Raw genomic sequence first — 12,656 nt, 5'->3', positions numbered from 1 at the left:
TGATTGTAATCCATTTTCATTTGTGATGTTGTCTATTTGGGTGCTCTGTTTTCTTTTTGAGAAGTCTGGCTAGAGGTTCATCAATTTTTAAATTTTTTTCAAAAAAACCAACTCTTGGTTTCATTGATTTGTTCTGTTTTGTTTTGCTTTTGTTTTTGTTTTGGATTCTATATTGTTTGTTTATGTCCTGATTTTTATTATTTCTCTTCTTCTGGGTTTGGGGTGTTCTTGCTGCTATGCTTCTAGTTCCTTTAAGTGTGCTGTTAGACTGTGTATTTACACTTTTTCTAGTTTCGTGAAATAGGCCTGGCTTGCAATGTATTTTCCTTTTGGGACTGCCTTTGCTGCACCCCAAAGAGTTTGTATTGTTGTATTTTAATTTTCATTTGTTTCCATGTATTTTTAATTTCTTCTCTAATTGCCTGGTTGACCCATTCGTTCTTTTCTTTAATCTCCACACTTTTGGAGGTTTTCCAGACTTTTTCCTGTGGTTTATTTCAAGTTTCATAGCATTGTGATCTGAAAGCATGCATGGTATGATCTCCATTCTTTTATATTTGTTGATGGCTGCTTTGTGACCCAGTATGTGATATATCTTAGAGAATGTACCATGTGCACTACAGAAGAAAGTGAATTCCATAGCCTCAGAATGTAGAGTTCTAAGTATATCTGTCAAATCCATCTGATTCAATGTGTTGTTCTGGTCCAATGTTTCTTTAGTGATTCTCTGTCTAGTTGATCTATCCATTGCTGTAAGTGGAGTATTATATTCCTCTACTATTAGCACATTCTTATCAATAAGAATGCTTGTTTGATGTATTTGGATGCTTCCAAATTTGGTGTGTAGACACTTATAATTGTTAGCTCTTCCTGCTGGATAAACCCTGTAATTATTATATAATGCCGTTCTTCATCTCTTGTTACTGCCTTTAAAGTTGTTTGATCTAAGTATGGCTACTTCAGCTTTCTTTCGACTTCCAGTGGTTCTCCATCCCCTCACTTTCAATCTGAAGGTGGTCTCAGGTCTAAAATGAGTCTTTTGTAGATAGCAAATAGATGGGTCTTGTTTTTTATCCATTTTTATACCCTCTGTCTTTTGAATAGAGCATTTGGTTCATTTACATTCACTATTATTGAGAAATATGGGTTTAGAGTCATTGTGTTATCTGTAGGTTTCATGCTTGTAGTGATGTCTCTGGTTTTTTGTGGTTCTTGCAACATTTCATTCAGAGTCTCCCTTAGAATTTCTTATAGGGTTGGCTTAGTGGTGATGAATTTGTTCAGTTTTTGGGAAAACCTTTATTCTTCTATTCTGAAGGACAGGTATGTTGGATGAAGGATTCTTGGCTACATATTGTTTTCTGTTCACCACAGAAGATTTCCTGCCACTATTTTTTGGCCTACCAAGTTTCAGTAGCTAGGTCTGCTACTATTGTTACTGGTCTACCTTTCTATGTTAAGGCCTGTTTATCCCCAGCTGCTTTCAGAATTCTCTTTATCTTTGTATTTTACCAGTTTCACTATAATGTCATGCAGAAGATCTATTCACATTATGTCTGAGGGGAATTCTCTGTGCCTCTTAGATGTCAATGTCTGTCTGTTTCTTTACCCATATTGGGGAAGTTCTCAGCTATGATTTGTTCAAGTATACCTCTAGCATGTTTGTCTGTCTGTCTGTCTGTCTCTCTCTCTCTCTCTCTCCCTCCCTCCCTCCCTCGCTCCCTCCCTCTCCTGGAATTCCTTAGAGACAGAAACTGTTCTGATTGCATCACTTAGTTCTCTAGTTCTCCCTTCTTACTCCTGGATTTTTTTAATCTTTTTCTCAGCTCATCTTTTTCCATAATTTTGCACCATCTGGTTCCTCAGTGACTGTCCCTCTCCATTAGATATGCAGTTTCCTGGTGTGGAGGGGCATTGGTTTCATTTGGATTGATCCCTGAGACCCTGCATTGGTGGTGGTAGAGAGAAAAATGGTGACACCCCCCCCCCCAGTCTCTTCATGGACCAATGGGCTCCATTTGGGCTATTTTCACCGTGCCGTGGGCCCAGACTGGGCAGTCTTCTCAGTCTTCCAGCTCCCATGCCCCACCACTTGGGTGGGACTTAAACCCCTACTCTGTGCACCTCGGCACTGGGCAAGAGCTTCCCTATGCCCCCTGATATGTGGTCCCAGCTGGTTTTGTCCTGTGTGGCAGCATTTCAGGGGAGTTACTGGTTTCTCCTGCTGTAGACTCCACCCCTGACCTGCCACCAAACCTGACGGTGACTCCCCTCTTCCCCAGGTGTGCAAACAGGGCAGCTGGCCCCAGTCCAAAGAAAGCCCTGCAGTTAAAGATGGGATCCCTCTCAGTTCAGGTTTGAGGATTTTTTCTTGTCCAGATTAAGTCCTACACGTCCCCAGCCACTCTTTCTCTCCCCTCTGTCTCTCCACAAAAGGGAATCCCTCCCTTCCATGCCCACGAGGCCTCCCCCAGTTCACAATCACCCACCTATGGGCTGTTAGGTTGTCCCAGTTTCCTTCTGGTAGACTCAGTCTCTCTTCCTCCCAAATTCTTGAGGTTCAAATTCCTTTGGCCTCAGCCCTTCTTTGAGAGAAGTAGGGAAGGACGGATCCCCTACTTCTGTCATGTTGGCCCCTTCCGAAGCCTCCTAGTTTCCAATATAATGTTTATTGTTTCATTGTTGGGCTAAACAGAAGGTGGCCTTCTAAAAATTCACTTTCTCTCAGTATATAAAATAAATTTCAGAACTTCTATCCTGCATAAGAACTCCTTTGTTTACCTGCAGTGTGGAATATGGATAGTACAGGGGGAAAGGCTGGATAGTTCCAGTTAATATAGTTTAAAACAATAGAAGTATCTTAAATTTCACCTCACTCGCCACCTTGCCACAATATATATTTAGAAAGCTTTTTTTGTGGAATGAATGATTAAATATACATCAAATCTAAAATGAGTAGAAAAGTTATGCAAGGCCTCTTAAATCTTATGGGAACTTAAGAGAAATATTTTCTCAGGAACCACATACAGAGCCAATGCTATCTATCCATAATATCCCCCAGGTTAATTATAAGAGTGTGTTTTATAAGGCAATGTTTCTATCCCCTGTCAGTAGAAACAGATGATACCTAGTCAATTATCTGTATTCAGCACAGCAGAAGTACACGAAGGCTAAAGACGGCAATCCCAGTGGGCAGCTTTCTCATCATCTAATTTGATCTAAGGACAGAATTTGGATTACCCCAGGCAGGAACTTCTGAAATTTAATATGCATAAGAATTACATGAAATGATTATAAAAGAGTGATGCTTCCTAGTATTGGATCCCTGTGTTTCTTATTCAGTAGGCTAGGGCTGGTCCCCTAAATCTTTGATCTTTATAACTATTGCTGTTAACACTTGGTAAAACTGATAGGTAGAAACAAGGTTGACGGTAGCCTTATTTCTCATATGTCTGTTTTCGACAAGTGTCCAACAGGGACCTTGAAATGCTATTCAACTGCAATAAACAAGAGCAAAGGGATACCATTCTGCTGATTAACTTATAAAACCTGCACATTTAAACAGAAGTGGTTTGAGTTGAGTTAAATTATGTAGGAACTAACAAGGACATTTGGCTGAAGAGGAACTGTGTACAATTTTAAGCTAAGATTTTCCTTGTATACATATTTGGTCACTTTACAAATGCATGGGTCACAAAGTTGTGTCTTGAAGTGTGGGCACAGTAGTTTGGGCCTTTAAAACTTTAAAAATGGGTGATACGGCCACAAGAGAAAAATGAAGATTTAATGGAGCCTACACAACCAGGTTATCCATAGTGGGTTCATACACAGCAACATTTAAGTGAGTGTATTCACCTGATACATTACAATTATTATTAAAAGACCAATAAGTTCTGGGAGAACTATGTTCAAGTAACTTTAAAATACTTGATGATGAAATGTTCCTATTAAAACTTACAGATGGAATCAATGATGACCATTTTAACTTTTAAAAAACCAGAAAGCATAAATATATTTTTCTACTTTTGCCAGCTTTCATAATAGAGAAATGTATACATATATATACATTCTATATGTGCACATATGAGTGGCATGTTTATATATCAAGACTATCTAAAATTATCAAATCATGAAGGTACAGGTTTAAACATTTTAGACCACTCAAATTTATCTGGCTTCTAGGAGATTGTTGCTATTGACCCTTACCATCATGGTGGTTTTAAGGTGGCATCATTTCCTTGTCTCTGTTGACACCAAACAACTTAGGTATTGGTGGTATCTTAGGGCCAAATCTATGGAAAGATCAATAAAAGCTGCAGAGCCTCTTATGCTGTGACAGAATTCATAAGATGAGATAAAATAGAAAGTGCATCTTCTCTGTTGACTTCTGTATCTGGATGCATGGCTCCAAAACATCAACAAAGGCCAATACTTAATAATTCTGATAGTTTTCATTTTAATTTACATGCCTAAGGACAATTATGACAAATTCTGATGCTTTTGCATCTCAACCACGTTTTATTTAGTTTTAGTTTTTTTTTTCAGCTTTATTGAGATGGAAACAAAAAACATTTTGTAGATTTATGATATACAATGTGGTTTTTTAATATAAGTACACCTGTGTAATGATTACCACAATCAAACTAACTACCCTTTACCACATAGTTACTATTTTCTATGTGTGATGAGAATACTTAGTTTGTCAAGGATGTGGAGCAAAGGGAGCACATGAACACTTTGGTCGGAATGTAAATTTTTACCGCTGTTATGGAAAACTGGAGTTTGCTCAAAAAATTAAATAGAACTACCATATGATTGAGCATTACCATTTCTGGGTATTTATCCAAAGGAACTGAAATATGTATCTCAATAGTTATATTCCCCTGTACATTGCAGCATTATTCAAAATAGCCAATATATAGAAACAAGCTAAATGTCAGTGGCTAAATGAATGAAGGAATTGTGTTGTATATACAGTGGAATGTTAGCCTTAAAAAATAAATCCTGCTATTTACGATAATATAGATGCATTTGGAGTGCATTATCTAGGTGAAATATGCCAGGCATATCAAAAAAAATATGGAGAGCACTTATGTAGACTCTAAAACAATTGAACTTAGAGAAAGATAATGGTGGTTTCCAGGGGCTGGAAGTGATGGAGGAAATGAGGAAGATGTTGGTGAGGAGATATAAACTCTCAACTCTAAGTTCTAGAGACTTAATGTACACCATGGTAACTACAGTAAATTATACTTTAAAACTTGCTAAGAGAATAGATCTTAGGTATTCTCAACCACCTCTTGATACAACTGGGTTATCTGACATCAGCCCCAGTTAGTTATGCACCTTGTATGATGTGATACAGCTCCAGTTCTAACAGACCTGCTTACAAAGAGGTACTACATTTCTCAGGATGCAAGCTTAAGTTGGGACAAACCAGATTCTTAATTTTCCACCTAAAGTCAGTTCTTAGACTTTCCTATTTTGAAAGTAAACTATCAACAGATGATCATCAGTTTCAGGTTATTAAATTGAATCATCAAGAATAAATGGAAATTGAAAATCATTTTGTTCTGTTTACATTACTTTTTGTTAATAATCATGAAATAGAATAGTGTTTACATATGCAAAAAGATGGTATGAATATTGAAAATAGGGAAAGGGGAGGGTTGTAAGAATAAGTTGAGGTAATTGCTTAGAAAATTGGACTTTGATAATGCTCAGAACATTAAAAGACAAATTGGGGTGCCTGAGTGGCTCAGCCACTTGGACTTCTGATTCTTGATTTCAGCTCAGGTCATGGGATTGTGATCATGGGATTGAACTCTGCATTAGGCTCTGTGCTGAGTGTGGAGCCTACTTAAAATTGCCTCTCTCCCTCTATACCTCCCCTACTTGTTCTCTCTTTGTTTCTCTCAAAATAAATGTTTAACAAAATCAAACAACCAGTTAGAAAAAATGGAACAAAGCGGGAAAATAACTCACTAATGTTTAAACAATACTAATAAGAATTCAAATACATGAAATTTCATGGCATAGTATAAAAATCTTGAACTTAAGGATATTCCATTCTGCATGGAGAGTGCTCACTGGGCCCCAATAAAATCAGGAAGAAAGACTCTATGCCAAAACAGGGAAACAATCAAACAAGGCCTTATATTAAAAAACAACAACAACAACAAAAAACATGTTGCTGCACAAAGAAATGAGAACCAGCAAGGCATCAGGTTGAAAAGGGAGACAGTAGAAGGTTAAAGACTCTGGGAAGGTACTTTCAAGAGAAAGATAACCTATCTACAAAACCCAATTATTAGTGAAATATTAGGATATTAAAATGACCTTTTCAAAAATACAAATACACGAGAGTACCTCCAAATTACTGTTTCTCAGATTACTACTTGAGGTGAGGGTGCCCAGAGGGAATAGTGGAACCCAAACCAGCTCAAACCTGAAGTGAGACGAAGAGGTGCTGCCAGATGAAAGCAGGGAGGAGGCTTCCAGTGTGAGCAGCCCAGATCCGAATGGAAGAAAGGAACCTCCGGAGAAGAACTGATGTATGCCAGCATGGAGAAGGATGTTCCAGACTCCTTCAGAAATCAGGACCATTAGTGGAGACTCTGAAAACTGAGGTGATAAAGGAGAAGTCCAAGAAAACACTTCCTACCTAAACCTCTTAGCTGTTACAATTTAAATATTAAAATATTGTGAACTAAAAGATTAAGAATGGAGGAGTATATATGTGAATGTGCTTTGAGGGGTCGGGAGGGGACCATGGTGTGGTGAGCATGAAGGGCCAAAGAGCTAAATCTTCATTTACTAGGGTAAGAAATCAAGTAATAGTGTAAATGTTATAGACCTATTAATTGGAGATATGGAAGTAAATATACCAAGTTTCCCTAAGATTATAGTAGTTGTCAGAGTATTGGGAATTTAGAGAAAGGATGTGGTAAGATGGGGACTTCTTTTGCTTATTTAACTTTTTTGTTCTTATCTATTTTGAAAGAGAGCACAAGCATGGAGGGGCAAGGAGAGAATCCCAAGTAGGCTTCATGGTCAGCATGGAGCCCAGTGTGTGGCTTGATCTCATGACGACACGAAATCATGACCTGAGCCAAAATCAAGGATTAGACACTTAACTGATGGCCACTAAAGCACCCAATGCCTATTTAACTTTTAAAACTGTGTATCTATATTTCCTTATAAATATGACTGAGTAAAACCAAATAATACTTACGTGTTTTTTAATGCTTTAAAATCGTCAGTGCCATGAATGTCCATAGAAATAGAATTGCACTGTTGTTTGAAATAGCAAGATTGGAATTGGTCTAAATATCCATTAAGAAGACTATGGGGCTGGGGTGCCTAAGTGGCTCAGTCGGTTAAGCATCTAACTTTGGCTCAGGTCATGATCTCATGGTTAGTGGGCTCGAGCCCCGCATTGAATTCTTTACTGAATGCTTGCTCTGAGCCTAGAGCCTGCTTCAGATTCTGTGTCTCCTTCTCTCTCTGACCCTCCTTGCTCATGCTCTGTCTCACTCTCTCAAAAAATAGATAAATGTTAAAAAAAAAAATAAAAGAGCATGAGGGAAGAATACAACAATTTTTATAAAGGGATAATATGTCTTTGTCAGCAAAAATGCAAATATTGATCTGGAACTCCCTCTAAAATTGCTAAGCCAAAAAACCAGACAGTGTTTTTAGGTTATACCCTTTGTAGTAAAGTGTATGTAGTATGTGTGTGGAGTACGTTTGTGTATGTGTGTATATAATGTGGTAAGAATTATACATAAAACATGTTTATAATTATGTGTATAATGTATCTACATATATGTAGATGTGTGTGCTGTATTTTGACGTACAGGAAAAAAATAGCATGTGGTTCAATCTTCACCTTGGGTCCACCACTTCCTTGCTCTGTCACTAAGAGCTGCTATTCTGTGCCTCGGTCCTCACATCAGTACTATGAGTACACCTGTTCTCAGTTGAGCATTATTACTTACACGGGTTGCCAAAGTATTTCAAGTTTAAAAACTGTGCCAGTCAAAATCTTGTCTACATTTATCAAATCGTTTTAAATGTAACCAGTTATCCTAGTAACTTCATTGCTGTGATATTCTAAGGAATCATCACAAATATCTAAAAACCTGTCCTCTAAACTTTTCATCACAGCATAACATTAGAAACATTAAGCATCCGTTAATAGGCTATTATTTAAATCAGATTAATGTGTAAAATAAAACACTTCTACTACAACCATATTTAAATGCTGATATGTTGAAACTAAAAAGGCAAAACTATATATACCTTCTGAGTCAAAGTGAGAATGGTATCTGCTTAAGTATGGATTGAGCTGCCTTTCCCTCTGTGGATATGAAGACACTGAAATACTAGTGGTTACCTGTGACTGATGACAGTACTTGTTTTCCACTGCCTTTTGCTTTCCTTAATATCTACCTCCTCCTACACATTTCTAAATATGCTATATTGCTTAGAATATTTCCTGAACAAGGCATATTCATAGGGTAGGAGAGCCACATGTTACACTTGCACTCACCTTGATAGATGTTTTCCCTTCTGTCCTCCTGCGTATGTCTACTTCGGACAAGCCGTATCCTTACCTGGAAAGAGAGGGGTCATGGCTGTGTCACACTAGCACATGAACTGTTTTGAGTTCTCGGTCACATACCTAAACCTATACCTTGGTCATTAGCAAAAATAAGCCAGCATTCGGAATGTTTCCTAGTTAATGAGAATTAACTGTTAGTAAAAGCTTATACTGGAATTTCCTCTGGATAAAATCATTATATAGTAAAGCAAATGTTTGGTAGAGATCAATGGCAGGGCAGCCTGAAGGCCTAGGGCTAAGCTTTATAAGTATTCTTATTTTTGGACCAATTAGCTACTGATTCAAATTGTGACAAATTATAGTGCTTTCTAGCAACTACTTTTGGAAAGGTAATTCATCACTTAAATATTAAACTTCTATTTCTTTAAATCTCACATTTTATAACCACTAACCTGAAGTTACTGCTAACGTGGGGTGGTTTGATACCAGCCAGTACAATCAAGTTTCCCATTCTCATTGGGTTTAAAACATTTTTACACAGTTAAAAAATGTCTATATATCCTGTAGGTAAAACTTAACCTTTCTACCTCACTGGAGGGAGTAAAAGTTAAGTATTCTCCCTGACGTGGGAAATCTATTTGTTTCAATCATCTCCATTCTAAAGCTCATTGTACACTACTGATCTTGTTTCTATGGTTACCTTGGAAAAGAAGAATGTATATTATTACACAAACTCAGTATTTTAAGAATGACCAAAGAGGATAAAAACCCACACATTTCCATTATTTTTAACGTAGGTCCTCACAAGATTAGAGAGATAAAGATTAGAGTAAAGTGGAAGTCAAAAAGAAAATAAAAAAGGCATGGAAATCTTTGGACACAATATTAATTATGCCCTCCAAGGACCTCAAGCACACTGTGTATGTGTGTACTTTAAAATCATGTCAGTGGATTGGAAGGAGCAAACTTGAAAGACCATGAATTTTAAGAATGACTGTCTGCAGTATAAACCTGGAAAAATTATTTCTGTGCAACCATTAGGATAATACTGAATTCCTGCTAACTTATTTCAAAGCTGATGAGCAATTACATGAAGAGAAAAAAATATGAAATATAACTTTTTAATGCATCATTAAGTGCTGTGGACAAAAAAAATACATAATATGTAGTTTCTATCCTAAGGAAAATTTGTATATTTGGAAAATGAAGATGAAATTACATGATACATTAGATGTTAAAATGTGAAGGTATGAAAAAGGTACACTAGAAGTAGAGTACAAAGAGAAGAGCTAGTTTGTTACAGACTCATGCCACACAACATTAAAGCTTCTTTTTAAATGTGCTGAGAACAGTGTTTACAACATGTTGTACAGCATGTGGGGAAATAGGAATCTTCGTTTTCTTCTGATAGGAATATGAACCAAAGTAGCCATTCCAAACTGTACTTTGTTGTTGCTTCATGAAAGTGAGAGACTGCATTCCCTATAGCCCAGTAATCCACATCTGAAAGAATATAAAGACAGCACTATTTATGACAATGAAGAATTGGAATGATGTGTAATCTTTCAGAGATGTGAAAGTGTTACACAGAATTCTATGAAATCTCCTTAAGCAATTTGATATATAAGAAGACACATGGAGCTTTATGAAAAATCTTAGTACAAACCAAGGAAAGCAATGGCTGATTCAAGATTATTTATGTCACACAATACAAATGGACACATATCTATGGGCATTGGTTAAACCTGTTATAGAAGAAACTAAATGGGAAAGGAAATGAGTCGGGAGAAGACCTAGGAAAGGGAAGACTTCACTGTGTTGGTGAGGAAAAAGGACACCAGTTCAATCAACTTGCCAGCTCTTTTCCCTGGGAAAATTGAATAATTAGGTCTTTGATTTTTCTTGGGGGGAGGGGTTATTGTAAAGTATTCCAGTTCAACCAGGTAGCTTTCAGTACGAGTGAGAAAGGTTGACAGAGCTTTTAGGCATCCCTAGTAAGGAACTTAGCCATTAGATCTTTGCATTTTTCTTACCAAATGTTTACTAGATGTTTAATGTACTTATCTTTCTACAAGCTACATCCATTCATTCTACAATTGTGCCATTTTAAGAGAAATACCAAGATTAGGAATCACAGAATTTAAAGGACATGAAGTATTACCCTCAACCTGGCTGATATTATAGGATCGTTTCACATGTTAAGATACCATGTAAAACAGTTACCTATATCTCTACTTATTGAAAAGCTCCCTTTGTTTTTTCTAAGATATATTCCATCGTGTAATGGTTAGCACTCTGGATTCTGTTTTCTAAGATATAATTTTTATGGAACGAAATCATGTTCTAGGCTAAAAGATTTTTACTGCAGCACAAAACCTGTGTTTAGATATAAGGGGACTTGACAATTTATTTCCATCAGTCCTGTAGTAAATTACTCCCACAGTGCGAGTACTGCTTTGAATTTCACTAAGACCAAGGAAAAATGGGGGGGGGGGCAATAACGGAAGCCAAGAAGGTAGTTAAATAATAGAAAAGTACAAATCATGCGTTCAAGGACTTCATTGCTTAGTGTAGAAGGCCCATTGGAAAGCAGGTATTTTTAATGTTGAGTGAAAGTTGAGTGATTTTGTACCTGATGAAGACGACTGAGGGGTGCCTGGGTGGCTCAGTCGATTAAGCCTCTGACTTCGGCTCAGGTCATGGTCTCACGGTTTGTGAGTTCAAGCCCCACATCAGGCTTTGTGCTGACAGCTAGCTCAGAGCCTGGAGCCTGTCTTCAGATCCTGTGACTCCTTCTCTCTCTGCTCCTCCCCTGCTCATGCTGTCTCTCTCTTTCTCTCTCTCTCTCCCAAAAATAAATAAAAACATTAAAAAAAAGATGACTGAATGCAGGATGCTACATAAGAGTTTAGTGTTAGGTTATCTTCACATTGAGAGAAGGAGGTACTATATTGAGACTTGAACATGTTCAGTATATCTAGATAATGGGAGCAACAAAAGTATTTTTTTAATTGGGAAATAAAATAGTAAGTATACATAGATGAGACAGAACACAGTTCATTCTGTATACTATGAGTACTTTAGTATTGCAGGAATAGAATATGCAAGTTGGTAAATTGTGTGAAATGAAGAAAGGTAAAGAGGGGCCAGATAGAAAAGCTTTAAATTGCTAATGGGGACTTGAGACCAGAGGCAATGAAAAGTCATTTAAATATGACAGTGGTATGATCAAATTACTTTATGGAACAATCAACCTACTTTATGGAAAACTTGTAATAGGAAGGGAGATTTGATAAGAGAAATGGAGATATGTTAAAACAGGCCTGCGTATCCTGAGTGAAAAGAAAAAGCAAACCTAGAGGAACTAAAAAGATTGTTGATTGCCAGGGGTTAAGGGAGAGCACAGAATTTTTAGGACAGTGAAACTTGTGTATGATGCTATAATGGTAGACAAATGTCCTTACACATTTGTCAAAATCCATTAAATGTAAAATACTGAGTGAACCCTAATGTAAATTGTGGAGTTTGGGTGATGATAATGTACCAACATAGGTTCGTCGATCATAATCGGTGTCCCACTGTGGTATAGTGAGGAAGAAGGTTGTGGGTATCTGGGGACAAGAGATATATGAGAACTCTTCCCATTCAATTTTGCTGTGACCCAATCTTGCTGTGAAACTGCTCTATAAAAAGGTTTTTAATTAAAAAAATTGGATGCGGTAGAGATGGCAGAAATACTCAGGAGTTACGAAGAATGCGAACTACACGGGAATTACTAAATGTACATATAGGAGAACATCTAAGTGAAAGTACCACCCAAGTTTCTCATCTCAGGGTATGACGTAACTTCTCAGGGTAAATGGAACAGAGAAGAGGAAGTGTGTGAGCAATGATTATTTCTGATAGTACTGAATCTCTGCAACTCATTATATACTGCAGTAGAGATGGCTGAAAAATGGTGGCAGAGGTCAACAACTTGAGACCATGGCCCCAGAAAAGCAAGCTCTAAATATGGGTATATTAACTGTGTCTGTATTTGATGTTATACAATGTAGTCTTATAACAAAACTTTGTGTTAGGATTATAGTAT

The 12,656-nt window shown here is 37.2% G+C and overlaps 1 long non-coding RNA gene across 1 annotated transcript; it reads right to left on the bottom strand.

Annotated features, from left to right (window-relative positions):
- Positions 1–6,463: 6,463 nt before the first annotated feature.
- On the bottom strand, positions 6,464–9,101 carry LOC115290507. The gene is made up of 3 exons (XR_003908151.1): positions 9,019–9,101; positions 8,555–8,618; positions 6,464–6,624 (listed from the first exon to the last, which is right to left on the bottom strand). It is a non-coding gene; the product is annotated as an uncharacterized LOC115290507 (long non-coding RNA).
- Between the last annotated feature and the right edge of the window lie 3,555 nt (positions 9,102–12,656).

The sequence above is a fragment of the Suricata suricatta genome, chromosome 4 (assembly GCF_006229205.1).
Source record: "Suricata suricatta isolate VVHF042 chromosome 4, meerkat_22Aug2017_6uvM2_HiC, whole genome shotgun sequence".
NCBI lineage: Eukaryota > Metazoa > Chordata > Mammalia > Carnivora > Herpestidae > Suricata > Suricata suricatta.
Note: the sequence above shows the minus strand (reverse complement) of the source record. Positions and strands in the feature narration are given on the sequence as shown.